Source organism: Lathamus discolor, chromosome 10 (genome assembly GCF_037157495.1).
Source record: "Lathamus discolor isolate bLatDis1 chromosome 10, bLatDis1.hap1, whole genome shotgun sequence".
Classification (NCBI taxonomy): domain Eukaryota; kingdom Metazoa; phylum Chordata; class Aves; order Psittaciformes; family Psittacidae; genus Lathamus; species Lathamus discolor.
The window spans coordinates 10,224,099-10,238,898 of record NC_088893.1 but is presented as its reverse complement, the minus strand read 5'-3'; the positions used below and the strand labels follow the sequence as shown (position 1 = coordinate 10,238,898).

Here is a 14,800-nt window from a genome sequence, read left to right as displayed (position 1 = left end):
CGAACTGCAGGGAGAAAGCACTGCTAACAAGACTCCTCTGTCAGACTTGCCAGCCTGTCACATCCAGGCTGTCTCCCTCTTGCTTGCTTGTCTTTTTTTTTTTTCCCTTCCTCATAAGCTAGGCAAATACCCAGGGAAGCAGCGGCTGGGGATGGGTTATCCCTGCCCAGCTCCAGGCTGGGCAATGGTGATGCTGGAGAGTGTGTGCTGCCTGGTCCTTGCACTGGCCTCATGCAGGGAGTTACCACTCATAATGCGCTGATCTCGCTGTATGTCTCAAGCCCACAGCTTGCTTTAATGCTGTAGCGTGGGAGTCGAAGTGCAGCCACCCTCTGTGGGTGCTGAGGTCTCTACCCACCTCCTTTGCCAAACCCTGGGGCAGCCCCTCACCTGGGGAGGGTGAAGAGGTGCCTCTTACCCTGGTTGGCTTCTCTTGGCTCCAAGAAGTTTCTCACTGGTCTGAAATAACTCCTGGAGGAGCAGGAGGTGGTTCTGAGCCAGCAGCACAGCCCATGAGTGCCCATGGCCGTCCTCAAGGCAGGGATACCCCCAGCCCCTGCTCCTGCCTTGTCTGGGCTGCTGTGGGAGCATCCTGCGGCATGTGGCAGAGCAAGGGCCTGCCAACAGAGGTCATCTGCGGCTGCCCTGGCCTTCAGTCCTCGCTTGGTTGGTCAAAGGTGGCACAAAGGGTCTGGTCTGGGACATAATTCTGTTCCTTGGCAGGAAGGTTTTGGCTCATTTAAGCCAAAAGCGTGCGCAACAAAGCACATGTTCATTTTCCCTGTTGAAAGGGGACTTGTTCCCTCTGGAAAGTGCCAGCTCTGCTGGGCCTGCTGGGTGCCTGTTAATTGTCGCTAATGAGGAGCTGGGAGCTGTGGTTTTCCGAGGCTGTTGGGGACAGACCATCGGTTCAGCCTGGGAGGGACATCTCGGTGGGAAGGGAGCCGTGACCTCGGCGCGGGTGAGTTTTGCTGCGCGACTGGGTTTGTTAGTGGAGAATGCCCCAGTTCCTGTGCCTACAGCACAGGGCAGCAGCGCTTAGCCCTGTCTCCAGAGCGGAGAGCGTGAAGGGTTAAGAGGATCTCTGATGCTTACTGTACACAGATGGATTTACTTACGTGTATACATAGCAGAGAGGTGGGATGGGGAGGGCTGAACCCACCCTGTCTGGGAGGGAGGTTGAATCTCTGTGGCTGGTCCATGTCAGGAGCTGGGCAGCAGGACGTGATGCCAGGGCTTGGCTGTTTGCCTGCGGCCTGATGGTTGAAGGCTGTTCTTCCCCTGGCTCCAAAGGCTTTTAGCAGGAGACAGCTGCGTCTGCCTGCCTGCCGCTTCCCGCGCTGCAGCCCCTCTGTTTGAAGTGGGGTTTCTGGGTGTATGCAGGAGCTGAGCAGAGCAGACTGCGGGGAGGAGGAAGGGACAGGATTATGTCTGTGCCCAAACCCCTTGTCTGCTCGTAAGTTTATTGTTCTGGCTGTGCCTTGTCCTGCCGTGTCCCCAGCCTGGTTTGTCCTTGCCCAGCTCCGAGCCCTGCTTGTCACTTGCTGGCCCCATTACAGGGCTGCCCCATGTTCTTCCATCCTGGGCTCAGGATGTGGCTGGGGAGATGATTAAGCTCCCTGAGAGTGTTGTACTGTATGAGCACTGGTGCCAGGGTTTGCTTTACGGCCTGTGCTGCAGGGGGGACAGGGGTCCTCTCCCACAGGTGCCCGTTGCCTGCTGCCCTGCTCCAGCTCGTCCTGTAGCATTTCTGCTAAATACCTTGTAGTTCCTTCACCTTCCCTTTGCTAAAATGGCTGAGCTGTTCCACCCAGTGCTTTTCCCAGGAGTTTTCTCAGTTTTCCTCCTGTTGCCGTCAGGTTCCCATGTACAACCAGCCCAGCTGACCACCTCCTGCTCCCCATGTACCCTGCTCTCATCCCCATGACCTGTGGGCTGAGGCACCACTCTCTGTCTGCTGCAAGAGGCTGTTTCTGTGTTTACTATTCAGCTATCGAGAGGGCGACTCAGCAGGGGGGAGCTTCCCTCTGAGGATTTGTTATTTCATTAGAAAAAACCAGCCAAAGTGGGATGTTATTTTTCCATTCCAGCTGAGAGAGGCTGTAGTTGCTGTTTTCTGACCCAAACCCTGATGTCTGTTTTTCAGTTCTCTGCCTTAATGAAGTGGGACAGGGAAGCAAGAATGGAACATGCTTTGGCAGTGGATGCACCTTGTGTTCTCACAGTTCAAGGGCTTACAACAGTGAATTTTAGTGGTTTGGCCTCAGCCTCTTACCCTGACCTTGGGTCAGGGGTTCAGGTGAGCCCCAAGCCATGCCACAAAGTGTACTTTGCCCCTACTGCTTCCAGGGTCCTTTCACAACCAGCCATGGAGGTGCCCACTGTGTCCTGGAGGGACCTTTGCTGGGGCTGTCACAGCAGTGCCAACAGACAGCATCTCGGTGGTGCACTCAGTGCACACCCTGGGTCACCTTGCTGAAGGTCATCTCAAGGTTGGCACCCTCAAGGCAGCTTTCTTCCATAACACCCGTACTTCCCCATCCCATCACTCCCTCCTGCCCCTAGCCTTTACCCTATGACTTTAAACTGTTTCCCTTTCCTTCTTTTTTTGTCCACCACTTTCCTTTTTCTCTGTTTCTCTGTCAGCTTTGTTCACTCTGCTGTGTATCGGGGTTGCCATGGCGACTGCCAGAGCATCTCTCTGCATCCCAGACTAGTGGTCCTGCACTTGCCCTGGCCATGATCACAGTGTCCAGGTGCCACCTCCTCCCAGGGATGGGGGTCCCTGGGACCATCCCTGTGACACATCCTGGGGTCTGGGGAGACGATGGATCAGGACATGGGGTGGCCTCACCAGGTCAGGATGGGGTTGTGCAGCAGCTTGTGCAGGGGGCTGGGAGGGGAGCTGGCAGGGCTGGCTGCATGGCACTGCTTCATTCTCCTCTTGCTGCCAGAACTGTTCATCTTCAATAAATGTTGGGGTTTTTAGTGTGCAAATGCTACTTAAGGAAAACGGAGGAGCTGCTGCAGCACAAGCAGTCCCTTTGGGTTTAATGTGCAAGACAACCTGCCAGCAGAGCAATATAAGATTGTATAAATATGAGCTGTTCCCCATTGCAGGACATGGGCTTATTCCCAAGAACAAGAGCAAAGATGCACGTTTTTCCATCCTAGGAGCCATGCTCCTTCTTCTTTCGATTATCATTACCTGTAACCATGCCAATGACTGCAGTGACTTGACCTTGCCTTGGCCAGGCTCAGGGCTTGCAAACCTCCCTTTGTCTTTGGGCAAAGCATTGTCTGGATCCCAGATCCAGCCTTTGCCTGGGACTAAGGCTGCTAGTGGGGACTTGGAGGCATCCCCTGGCCGTGGCCTGGTGCTGGAGGACACAAGTGGAGTGTGGCTTGGAGGCAGAGCGTGGCTTGTGGCCTTCTGGTGCTGACAACAGTGTTATCTCTTGAGTATTTGTCAGAGCTGCTGTGCCCCTTTCATGAGATAATTAGGATGACATGTTATTAGCTGATTAGTGGGGAAACATATATTTACTGAGGATTTATTCTGGAAGCAACATTAATCTCCTGTATAGTTGCTAAACCCCCATAAATAATCTGATTTTGATAATCAATTGCTATCACAGCCCCCCCATAAATCTTAATTAAATGCACATTTAATTCACATAAAGTTGCCAAATTTGCTTGTACATTTCTGTCCTGCTGTTTGCCTCAGGCAGATGTCTGTGTATGTGCAAGCTGAAGTCTGTTTATCAGGCAGCCTGAAACCAGAATATGGTTTGCCAAGGCGGAGCAGTAACAGCAACACTTCTCTCCCGTGGCCCCACATGGAGATCCCAGCACATCCCTGCTTCCTGCTGCTAGAGCTGCTCAAACACAAGTGCTTTGCTCAAACACAGTCGCTGTGCAGGGTCCTGCCCTGGCTGTTGGCTGTGCTGGGGCTTATAGGGATGCACTGGATGTGATCCTGTGTAACCTGCTCGTGGTGGCCCTGCCTCGGCAGGGGGTTGGACTGGGTGATCTCCAGAGGCCTCTTCCAACCATAATGATTGTGTGAGGGCAGCAGAAGCAACTGTAGGAGACTGCACCAGGAGAAACCCGGCTTGCCCAAGGCACACACACGGGTGTGCTCATGGAGGGGCAGGGAGGAGAGATGTGATTGCCAAAACCCATGCAGAGGCTTTCAACAGCGCTGGCCTGGCGTGGGAGCTGAGGTCCTGCTGGGCTTGGTTGAGTCCTGACCACCCTTGGCCCAGCAGCAGCGACTTCAAGCCTTAGTGCTGGTGGATGGGTCGGCGGGGAAAGAACTGGGGACACGCAGGGAGAAGGTGACTGGCTGATTCCAGTCATCAGCTGGGCTCTGTGTGTTGTAGGGACCACATTAGTAGTGTGCACCCCAGGGAGGGCTGGGCTTCTTGTGGCAGGGCTCTGGAGGTGCTGGTGATGCGGATCCATGCTGGGGGACCTGGCAGGAGCGTGGGAGGCCTCCCACTGCCTTTCATGATGTGGGGTTTCATCCATCATGTGCACTTCTTGGGTACTGAGCCCCATAGCTACAGGGACTGATGCTGTTTGGGGTGCAGTACCTCCATCCGTGCTGCCTTTGCCGAGAGCGTCAGCTTGGGCTGTGATGACCTTGGTGATGGGGGCTGCACTAGGGGAGCCATAAAAGAAACGATGAAGCTGTTTGAATTGCTGGGAAGATGTCTCTATGAAGATCTCCTCCTGAGCCTGGCTGGAGCCCAGCCTGCTAATTATTGTGGTAGAGGAAATACACAAACATACAGATGGCAAGGAGAACAAAAACTGCTGTCTTTTAATATCGAAACTCAGTTTCCATCCAACTGAAACCGACACACGGCAGAAGCTAAACACTAACAGCTTTGGGTGAGCACCTCAGCAGCCCGTGCAGGATCTCTTGGGGCTGTGGCAGAGCATAGAGTGGGATCTGCCTTTCCCAGGGCAGAGGATGGACGGGAGCCCATGGCAGCTGCTGGTGGAGGAGCGGGGAAGCCAGGCCGTGGTGGTGGCTGGCTGTGCATACCTGTGTGAGTGCACACCTGTGTGATAGGAGCCAGCCATGGGCAGGGCTTCAGCTGCCGAGAGCCCCAGAGTGACTCTGCACCAGGGGTGACCTGTGACTACTCTGTCCCAGGGACTCCTTAGTGAATCCCTGCATTGCAGAGGAAGTTCCTTCTTCTCAACCCACCTTTAATCTCTGCGGGGTGGCTCGGAGCCTCACATGTGGTTGTCTCCACTGTCACTGTGGTTGGCTGGCTGCCCATCATGCTCAAGGGTGCTGCTAATAGGGGAGCATCCTCTCGGGGGCATCTTTCTGTTGACCCTTGCAGTGCCCAGGGGCTGTGCTCTTCATAACTTGTACAAGATGCACTCTTGCACAGGGTTTTACCCTAACATAGGCATTGAGGATGGGACTGGTGAGCCAATGACAACCAGCACAAGGTGTTTCCTAACACCATCCTGAGGAGCCTGTGTGTCAGTGTCTGCCTGTCCTGCAGTGCTTGCGGTGCCTGTAACTTGCTGGGGGCCATAGGGCTCCCTGGCATGGTGCTGTACCCCACTGCCTGCACAGCCCTGGTGCCTGCTGTGCTCCCCTCTGCCACCTGTGCATGGCCAGATGAGCTCCGTAGGGGGTGGGCCCAATCTTTTTATGGCCACTTAAAGGTTCCATTTGGTACCTTTAACAGAATTAGAGCGGGATCACAGTAGCTTAAGAAAAGCAGTAAACACCCTCTGTGCTGTGTGGTACTTGGCTGCAGGGACCTGTTGTGGGATGGTCTGTGTGAGTTGGCTGCAGGAGTCTGTTTTGTGTCTTCCAGCAGTGTTTGCAGGCAGTAGGATGGTTCAGCAGGGCTCCAAGGGGATGTGGCAGTGCTCTCCATGCTGCAGCCCTGGGCTGTGTTGCCCCCCTCCAACGAGCACAGCTGATGAGATCCCAGTTGTTTTAGAAAGCACCTTCCCAGGATATCAGAGTGGATACAGGAATTTGGAGCCTGCTGGGGAAGCTCCTGATGGTGTCCTGCCCCCAGCCCCGAGCTGTAATTCATCCCCTGGAATGGGCCTGGCTGGGGTCGGCTGGTCTTGAGCCTCCTGTCCCTCTGAGCACGCGTTGATAGCATCGAGACTGCTCTGTAACATATCCCCCTTCCATGCATCCTATTTATGGGGAGATTGTCCCCTCTGTGACGCCGGGGCTTGCTTTGCCAGCTGTCACCTCCAGTCCAAATTCCCATTTCATTGCATTAATATCTATACAGTGTCTCTGGATGGAGATTTGATTTCAGATACCTCCCTGGAGTAGAAGGAGTTAAAAATAGCAAATCCAACACCCCTCATTCCCTGGCGATGACGCAGTCTCTCAGGTTGGAGTTACAATGCTAACATGAATGTGGTTTAAAATAAAACAAGTGAGTGCACTGCACTCTGTAGAATAGGAGAACAAGCTCCAGTGGCATGGAGTCGTCCTCTGGTCTTCTAACCTCTGCCTGCAAAAGGCAAGAATTCCTCTTCCTTGCAGTGCTCGTATTGGCCAGATAAATGATGCTATGCGCAGAGTGATTAGTGGAGTAATACAGGAGGTATTCAGCCCATCAGGGAATCAACTGATTGCAGAAGAAACCAGAAAGAAATTAGCTCAGTGCATTATGGTTTGGGCTGTCTTTGTAGAGCATCACACACAGACCACCTTGCCAAGTATCGGCTGGATGGAGTGATGGGGCCAGAGAGGTGCTGGGCTCAGCAGCACTGCGCTGGGTGCAGGCTGACCCCATGGATCCTCTCCAGAAGTAGATACCGGGCTATGCAAGCAACAGTCTGCTGCAAGGTGGCGGGTTGCCAGCCTGGCTCCATCTCTTCTAACAGGGCTGTTTCTCTGATCTGGCATAGAAAATCCTAAATCCCCACATTTTTCACTCTCCAGACACTGCCCTAGTTTAAAAATGCTGGCTCCTGGCTTGCTTTGTAACATTTTAAATATAGCATCCTTTATGTTATTGATGCATGTACCATAAGTTTTGAAAACTGCAACGAAATCCATTGGGCTTGTGGGTGGAGGTTAAAGGGAAAAAGCATTTCCATACGGGAAGCCGCAAATACAAAACACAGCAGCAAACAGAAAATCCTGCCATGCCTCAGCCAGGAATAAGCTCCTTTCTGTCCCGGCTGTCTCCAGCGCGCTTGTGTGCGTGTGAGGAGCGAGCCTCAGTGTTTCCATTGTGTCAGCTCCAGTCCCGGACACCCTGGCACTGACTCCACAGCCCCCTCCAAGGCCCAGCGGGAGAAGCCACCGTGTCGGAGCCCATCTGACAGCTCCTTTGCCCTCTCCTTTCCTCAGAAAGCCCCGTTGCTGCTTTTGGTTTTGGGGGTTTTTGTTGGTTTGGGGGTGGTTTTGTTGGTTGGGATGGATCCCTCCTGCTGAAGCTCACCCAGGCTGCTGCATCCCTGGCTGCTGGCCACGGGTGGGCTTTGGCAGGGAGGAGAGAGTCCCCCTGTGCTCCTACGCAGCGCTGCCTGCATCCCAGCACTGAACACAGACTCTATTGAGCAGGGAATCTGGCCTCGGCAAAATGATGAGCTAATGGTTTTCATCTCCTGGCCGGGACCTCAAGTTTAGTCTCTTCTGCCGTGCACATCTGGCACCCCTTGACTCCAGGACCCAAAGGCATCCTCTTGCATGGACCCTTGAAAGCTGTCCAGCCTGGTTAGAGCAGGAAATAGCATCGTGTGGGCTGGGGCTGGGTCCAGCCCCCAGCCAAGGCGTGCTCTCCCTGTGTTCTCGCTGTGTGAGCTGTTTGTAGCTCACCCACTTGTCACGCATCATGAATAAGATCTGGGGGAGGAGATGGGCTCTGGCCAGTGCCTGGCTGCCTCCCTTGAGACCACCCAGGTCCCTTCCCCAGCCAGCATCACCCCAGGGGAGCAACGGGAGAGGCTGGAGTGGCCCAAAGCTCCTGCTGGGGGTGGCAGTCCTGGTTTGACCCCACACGTGGAGGATGTGTGGGATGCAGTGGCCATGTGTACTGAGGGAGGGGAATGCCACAGGATGCTGGAGGAGGGGATGTAGAGAAAGCTTTTGTATTTGCTCTGCAGCATCTCACTGCAGTGGAGATTCAGGGCTGAGGCTGTGTCACCCCGTGGGGCACACATGCACTGGGGATGGCAGGGTCCAGCAGCAAGGCAGGAGGCTGCTACAGAGGTGTCCTCCATGGAATGTGGCCTGAGGTGGCTGTCCTGCACCTGGATCTGAGAGGGCCACCAGGAGCAGCCATGTATCTCTGTGACTGCTCAGGTTGGGTTTGTGCTCGCCCAGCTCCCTGTCCCAGGGTAGTCCCCAGCCTTGCTTTGGGCCGCAGGCAGTGCTCAAGCCGTGGATGTGTGATGTGTCTGTGTGCAGGATGCACTCATCTGCCTCGCACGCCCTCGCTCATACACAATTTAGTTGTATCTGTAACAGCTCGGGCAAGACTCTTATTAAGCTGAACCAGATGTAAGGATGAAATCCCATCTTCAGCCTCTCAGCAGGGATCCCTCCTCGCCTGCCTCAAATAAACCTTTCTGCAGCTCAAAATGCTGATCTCGGAGAGTGCTGCGCATCTGCTGGCGAGGCAGCGGCTGGTGGGAGCGGTGGCAAGCGCTGTCGGCAGGAGCAGCCCCGGCTGCGTGTGGCAGGCAGGGGATGCCTCTGGCTGTGGGTCGGGGCTGGGATGCTGCAGAGAGCTGCGAGAGGGCAGGAGTGTGTTTGCTGGCTCTCACCATGTCCCTTGTCACTGGTGTAAAAGGGGAGTTTGTGCAGTGCTGTAGAAGCCTGGTATTGTCTCTCCTGGAAGGAGCCATGAGGCTCTGGGTCTGAAGGGCTGTGACCCCCTCAGTGCAGGGCTGGGATGCACAGCACGAAGCCAGGGGCTCTCCGCAGCTCCTTGCTGGCTCCGGTATCCCTGCATCACCCTGGGCTTTGCTCCTGCTGCTTATTGCTTCATCAGACCTTCTAAATTGAGGCTGACCCTCTGAATCAAGAGGCAATCCCTCAAGAAGGACCTGTTCTGGCTTTCTGGGCCCAGATCCAACATCTTAGCTGATCTGAGTAAGGACCGGATCGCAGGTATGCAGATGTCTGCTTGGGGCATCCAAGTGCATGTGTTCACCGTGTTGGTAGCACGCCTCTGTCATCATCTCCTGAGGTGAGAGAGAAGAGCTCTGGGCAGTGCGTATGCTCTGGGTTCATCCCCTGGGGATGCCTGCTTGCTATCTGCATCCTCCATCTCTCCTTCAGCTCACGCACACATGCCCCTCGCATGCTCTCCCCCATGGCTTCACTGCTCTGTTTTTCTTGAAAGCAAAGCAAATCAATAGTTGTCTGCACTCCCAGGCAGCTCCACACAGCTCCCCAGCCCTACACCATGCACCAAAACCACGACCCAAGCTTGGGCTGAAAGTGCCTCTTGTGCCTGGGACCTCAGTGTGGCTGTGCGGAGCTCAGTGGAACTGGGATCTGGTCCTAGAGTGATGCCCCAGGGCCCTGCAGGCTTGCTTGTGGGGCTGGAGCAGCTCTGATGTGGTCCCCTCAGCCCCTGCTGCACTTGATACCTGTGCCAGCCGGGCTGCTTTCCTGACCAGGCTGCACTTGTAGGGAGACCCAGCAGAGCTGGCAGCACAGTTCACCTTGTAGTCATTAGGGGATGGAGGTGCTTATCCCACATGCTGCAGGAAGCATCTCACTTCCCAACACTGCTAGTCCCAGGTCGCTGATGACTTCATAGCACTACAGTGGATCTGGATAGCATTTGGACAGGCAAATACTGGGGAGCTGCATCACCAGGGAGTGATCCTGCTCACCTCAGAAGTATGCTTGGCACTGCAATGGTCCTTGCTGGTGCCCCACTGAACCTGTGCTCTGGCAACCAAAAGCCTCAGCCACCTCTGGGCATTACAGCCAGGGCTGGCCATGCGGTGTCTGCTGCTTCCCAGCTTCACTATGGGGAAGCTTCCCCTTCACCGGGCTGTTTTGGGACTCCTTCAGGACCCAGATCTTGTGTCAGAGCTCCAGGGCTGTGAATAGCTAATGTCCTTGCAATGGTTTTAAGAGAAAGAAGGAAAGTAGCTGCCTGGCTTGCAGAGGTGAGGAGCATCCTTGCTCCTGCTGGGGAGTGGGCAGAGGAGGATGCTCACGGCTGTCCCGATGGAGCCACCTCAGAGCAGGACCCAGGACTCTGGCTCCTGGAATTGCCATGCTGTCCCCTTCTGTTTCAGCATCACTCCTTGCTCCGGGCTCACCGCAGCTCCTGCCCTGGGCAGCCATGCATTTCAGCCATTAATTAAAATGCAATCTACCTTTTCTCTTCCTGTCCCCGAGACACCAAGAACTGCTGAAAATATTCTCAGGGATAATAGGGAGGGGAATTAAATGGGAGCTGTGAAATTCGAGCTTTGCCTTTTGGAGATTTATTGCAATTCCTAGAGCCTGCGGTTCCCTGTTGAGTGCTACATCTCCAGCCCCGCGCTGGGTGGAAACACTATGCCTGCCTGTGAGACTGGGCACGCCGTTGAGATGAACATGCAGCTGCGGCACGGTCAGCCTCAGTGCAGATATGGTGCACCAGGTGCTGCGGGATCTCTTTTCCATGAGCCACTGCAGGGGCTGAACTCCCCATCTCTGCCCTATGTGGTTATTTGCAACACGCGGTGTCAGCTCTAAGATGCAGCCTGAGGTCCCTATGGGACAGGCACTCTGGGTGTGATGCTGCATGGTGCGATGAGAACATTATTGCTTATGGAGGGCAGTGCTGGCGGGCAATTCCAAGAGGATTTTGCCTGTAGCTCTGAGCACTGTGTGCAGGAGGCTGACTGTGGAAGGAGCAGCCCCAACCCTTGCCCTGCCTGTGAGGGGGATGCTGGATGCACAGCCTTCCTTCTCCCACATCTCCCAGGCCTTCCATCCCTCCTGCAAATTGCTGCTGGGAAAGGAGCATGTGCAAAGGGTCTGAGCAAAGGGAGCACGGTGGCAGGGGTCTGAGTGTCCCACAGGTGCTCAGAGAGATGAAATGGGAGGAACTGCCTGGTGCTGTCTGTTAATCATTGCAAAAAATACCCAGGTCTCGGCTGCATCCCACTTAGGGAGCAGATTGGGCCTGGCATGGAGAGGCAGCATCCACCCTGCCTTGGGGGTCCTGCTCACACCCAGTCTGGGGGTCTGTGTAGCCCAGAGCTCTGCTGGAAGGGGCTTCCATGATGCCTGCAGACAGGCAAATGCGCTAGCACCAGGCATCCTGCCTGTGACTGCAGTTCAAGGAGATCTTGTTGCCATGACAAGCTGTACAAGTGTTATCTGAGAAAAAAGACCCTGGCAGCACTTGCTGGCGATGGGGGGATGCAGACGGTGCAGAGGGCACGTACATAGATACCATGCCAGCCATGCAGATGTGTGGCTGCAAGAGCAAGGTGTTCACCCGCACACACTGAACTCCTAACATGCATTACCTTCCAGTGTTACACCCCCAAGACCTGCTGCCTTGCTCCAGCCCCCTCCTGAGCTCTGTGCTCCTCAAGCTCCCACACACAGGGGTGCACAGACATAGTCCTGGTCCCTCACTGTTCTCTAGTCCGTGTGCAGCCATCCCAGGAAAGGGAGGATGTTACTGCAGCTCTTGAGAGGTGCCAGCCCTGTGCTGCAGTGATTGCATGGCAGTACAGGCTTGTGCCCCTCAAGCCCTCCCCTTCTTCCTTTATTCAGTAGCAGGGGCTGGTGAGTGAAGATTAAACTCTAAAGGATGGTTCTGCTGTTAAATACCCCAGTGCCAGGACTGGGTGCTGCTGCTGGGGTGAGAGCATCAGCAGTGAGGGGTGCAGCCCAGCTCCGGGCACACGCCCCATGGCACAGAGCAGCGTGGGGCTGGGAATGCCCTTTAGCCTGTGGCAGGGTGCTTGTCCTCCTTTACCTGGAGAGTGGCAAAAGGACCTGTTTCCTGGATGGTGCTCTGGGCATGACTGCTGCAGCCCTGAGGATGCCATGCACAGGTCTGTTCCTTGTGGTGCTCCCTGCCTGCTACCAGGCAGGATGGCTGGGGTTGTCGGCACAATGTGCTCCCTGCCTCGCCAGCCCAGGGCGTAGCTGTCAGGCTGGGGAGGTTTGTGAGCACTACACAAGGCTTCCCGTTGTCCCGCTGCTGTGCGCTGAGGTCTCCACGTCTGCCTGCAGCTGCAAGAGCTCAGAGAGCAGCTCCTTCCTCGAGAATCTGTAAGGATCACAACTGCCTTCAGCAAAGCAGGGACGCGCGGGGCCCTGGATGCACCAGGGGAGGTACAACTGCTGCAGCCCAGCTGGCAGCGGGGTCTTGGGTTTCCCCTGTTGCAGCCCTGCCTGCTCCAGGGAAGCAAACATCCTGCGGGCAGGCAGGGCAGCAGCCGGCAGCGGGGTCAGCGCGGGGAGACAATCACTGCTTCCTCAGTGCTCGCGCTGGGAGAACAGTTTCCATGAACGCAGCCAGCAGCAAACTCTGCTCCATGGGCAGGGCCCTCGCTGGTCACTGCTGCAGCTTTTCCCCTCCTGCCTTCTAGCCTCTTTCTCTCCTCCTTCTTTCCTTCCCTCTTTACCCTTGTCCTTTCTCTCTCCCTGTGTTTTTCTGATCTCCTTTCATACCAGCAGCAGTGTGTGTCCTCCCACGGTCCAGCTCCCACCCCAGCACATGGTTCTGCCATGCCTTTGCTGTTAGCACGAGGCTTTGGCACCCATTTGAGCACCTTCCCACGCCGCTGGCCAACCACAGCAACTGCCACCACTTGAGGCTGTGTGACAGTGACAGTTTGCTGCCTCCTACCAGTTCCAGCTTGACATGAGCTCTGGGGAACTCCCCAGCATGGGGGAAGCCCACTAGCACTGGCTGCTTTGCTTCCCAGGATGGTGCTGGGAGCATGGGGAGCAAAGCAATAGGAGAGCCTGGTTGTGCCCCCTCCATCCCTCTGCATGGGTGACACTGCCCATGTGGTGCAAAGCACAGTGCTGTCAGCTCTCTGTGCTGTGCTCACAGCCCTGTCCCTCAGCCTTCCCTCCTGTCATCCCACCAAGGCAGGGCCTGAGCCTTTGAGCATCCCAAGGCAAGGTTCAAACCCACAGTGAGCACCAGGATACAGGGACGGAGCAGGACGAGGGTGCATTTGAGCTCCTTGAGTCTGATGCAGGGTTTCTCTGGCTGCCAGCCCTCCTAGGAGAGGTTGTGGAGCATAGATGAGCAGGGCAGTGGCACATAGGGAGCAGTGAGGGTGCTGCAGGGTGGGAGCATGGGGCTGGCACCTCTGCCCTGCACCCTTGACCTATTTCTGCACAGAAAGGGCTTGCACAGACATTAGCTGCAGTTATTCTCTGTGATACCCAGCCATGCTCGTTCAGGTCTTCCCTGCGATACCCAGCTAAAGAGGACTCTTCCCTGTCCCGTGTGATGCCAGATGCATCCCTACCCCAGCATCCCCACCCCAGCATCCCCATCCCAGCGCTGTCCTGCTGCTGCAGCCTCTCCCGCACTGGCTCTGCTGCTCAGCTCCAGTGGCTGCCATCCTCGCGGCACCCACGCTTTGTCTGTGTCCTGTGTCACGCCAGGGAAGGTGATGTGGTGCAGGAGTGACAGCAGTGAGGGGCAGGGGGACAGCATGAAGCAGGTGGAAGCGGTAATTGGTTATGATCTAATTAGGGAAGCCAAGGGCTCGATTAGGAGCTGTGGCTCGGTGGAGGGGTTTTAGCTGTAAGTCGCAGACGGCTCTGCTTAGGAGCTGCGATGGCAGAGGAGAGGCTGGCATGGACTTGCCAGGGGCTTGTAATCCTGCCTGCACGATGCTCAGTGCTGGTTAATGGGACTGTTTCCTCATGGCTTGGACATACCTCAGTGCCTGGTCTGCGTAATGAGGGTGGTCCCCATTGCTCCCAGCCACACTGCCTCACTCCCTGCCAGTACCCATCACAGCCCACTGCTGTGCTGCACATGTGGGGACAGCAACAGATGCAATGCAAACATCAGGAGAAGCAGCTGGAGCCACTCCAAGCTCAAACTGTCCCGCAGCAGAGCCATGGTACCTGCCCTCAGCCCATGCCTTTATTGGAAGCACCCAACCTGCCCCAGTTTAAAACCATAAATATTGGGTAAGGAACCGTGTGACATTTCTGGCTTTTCCTTAAGGGAAAGGTCAGAACAGAAAACGTTTTGACCAACAGTAAATACGTAATTTTCTCCTTGATCAAAATGACTTTTATCTGCGGAAGCTGGATGGAAAGCAGTGGCCAGCTGCCTGAGCAGCGCCGTGGCCTTGCAGATGTCACAGCACATGTCAGATGTGCCCCTGGAGCTGAGCATCCTGACTGCTGGCCCCTTCCTTTATCTCAGGGGTGATTTTGCTGATCGTGCAGCTGGGCCATCAGCACTGGCGTGGCAGGGTGCACGTGTCCACATTGTGTCCCCAACCCACCTACCCACTGCCAGCAGCCCCCAGCACCTTTCCCCATTGTCACCACCACAGCCTGGCACCCACACAGCTGGAGCAGGCTCATTCCCACATGTCAGGGTTGGAGGCAGCCCCACAGGATGCCTGGCTGCAGCAGCTCTTCCACACCTGCCTGTAGCACCCGCATCATTTGGCTCCAATCCCATCTTTCCCTTCCTCCCCAAGGGGTTCTTATGGCTGTGGCCGAGCTGTTTGGCTGCTGCAGGACAGGAGGCAGGAGCCCTCAGGCCTGCTGCTGATGAGAAACCCATATCCCACGGCTGCTGGAGCTCCCACCCTTCCTCCC

General features: G+C 55.7%; 1 protein-coding gene across 3 annotated transcripts in view; it reads left to right on the top strand.

Moving 5' to 3' along the window:
- Positions 1 to 14,800, top strand: part of ABLIM3 (actin binding LIM protein family member 3) — a 50,648-nt gene that overhangs the window by 11,167 nt on the left and 24,681 nt on the right. The gene's annotated exons all lie outside the window — the stretch shown is intronic.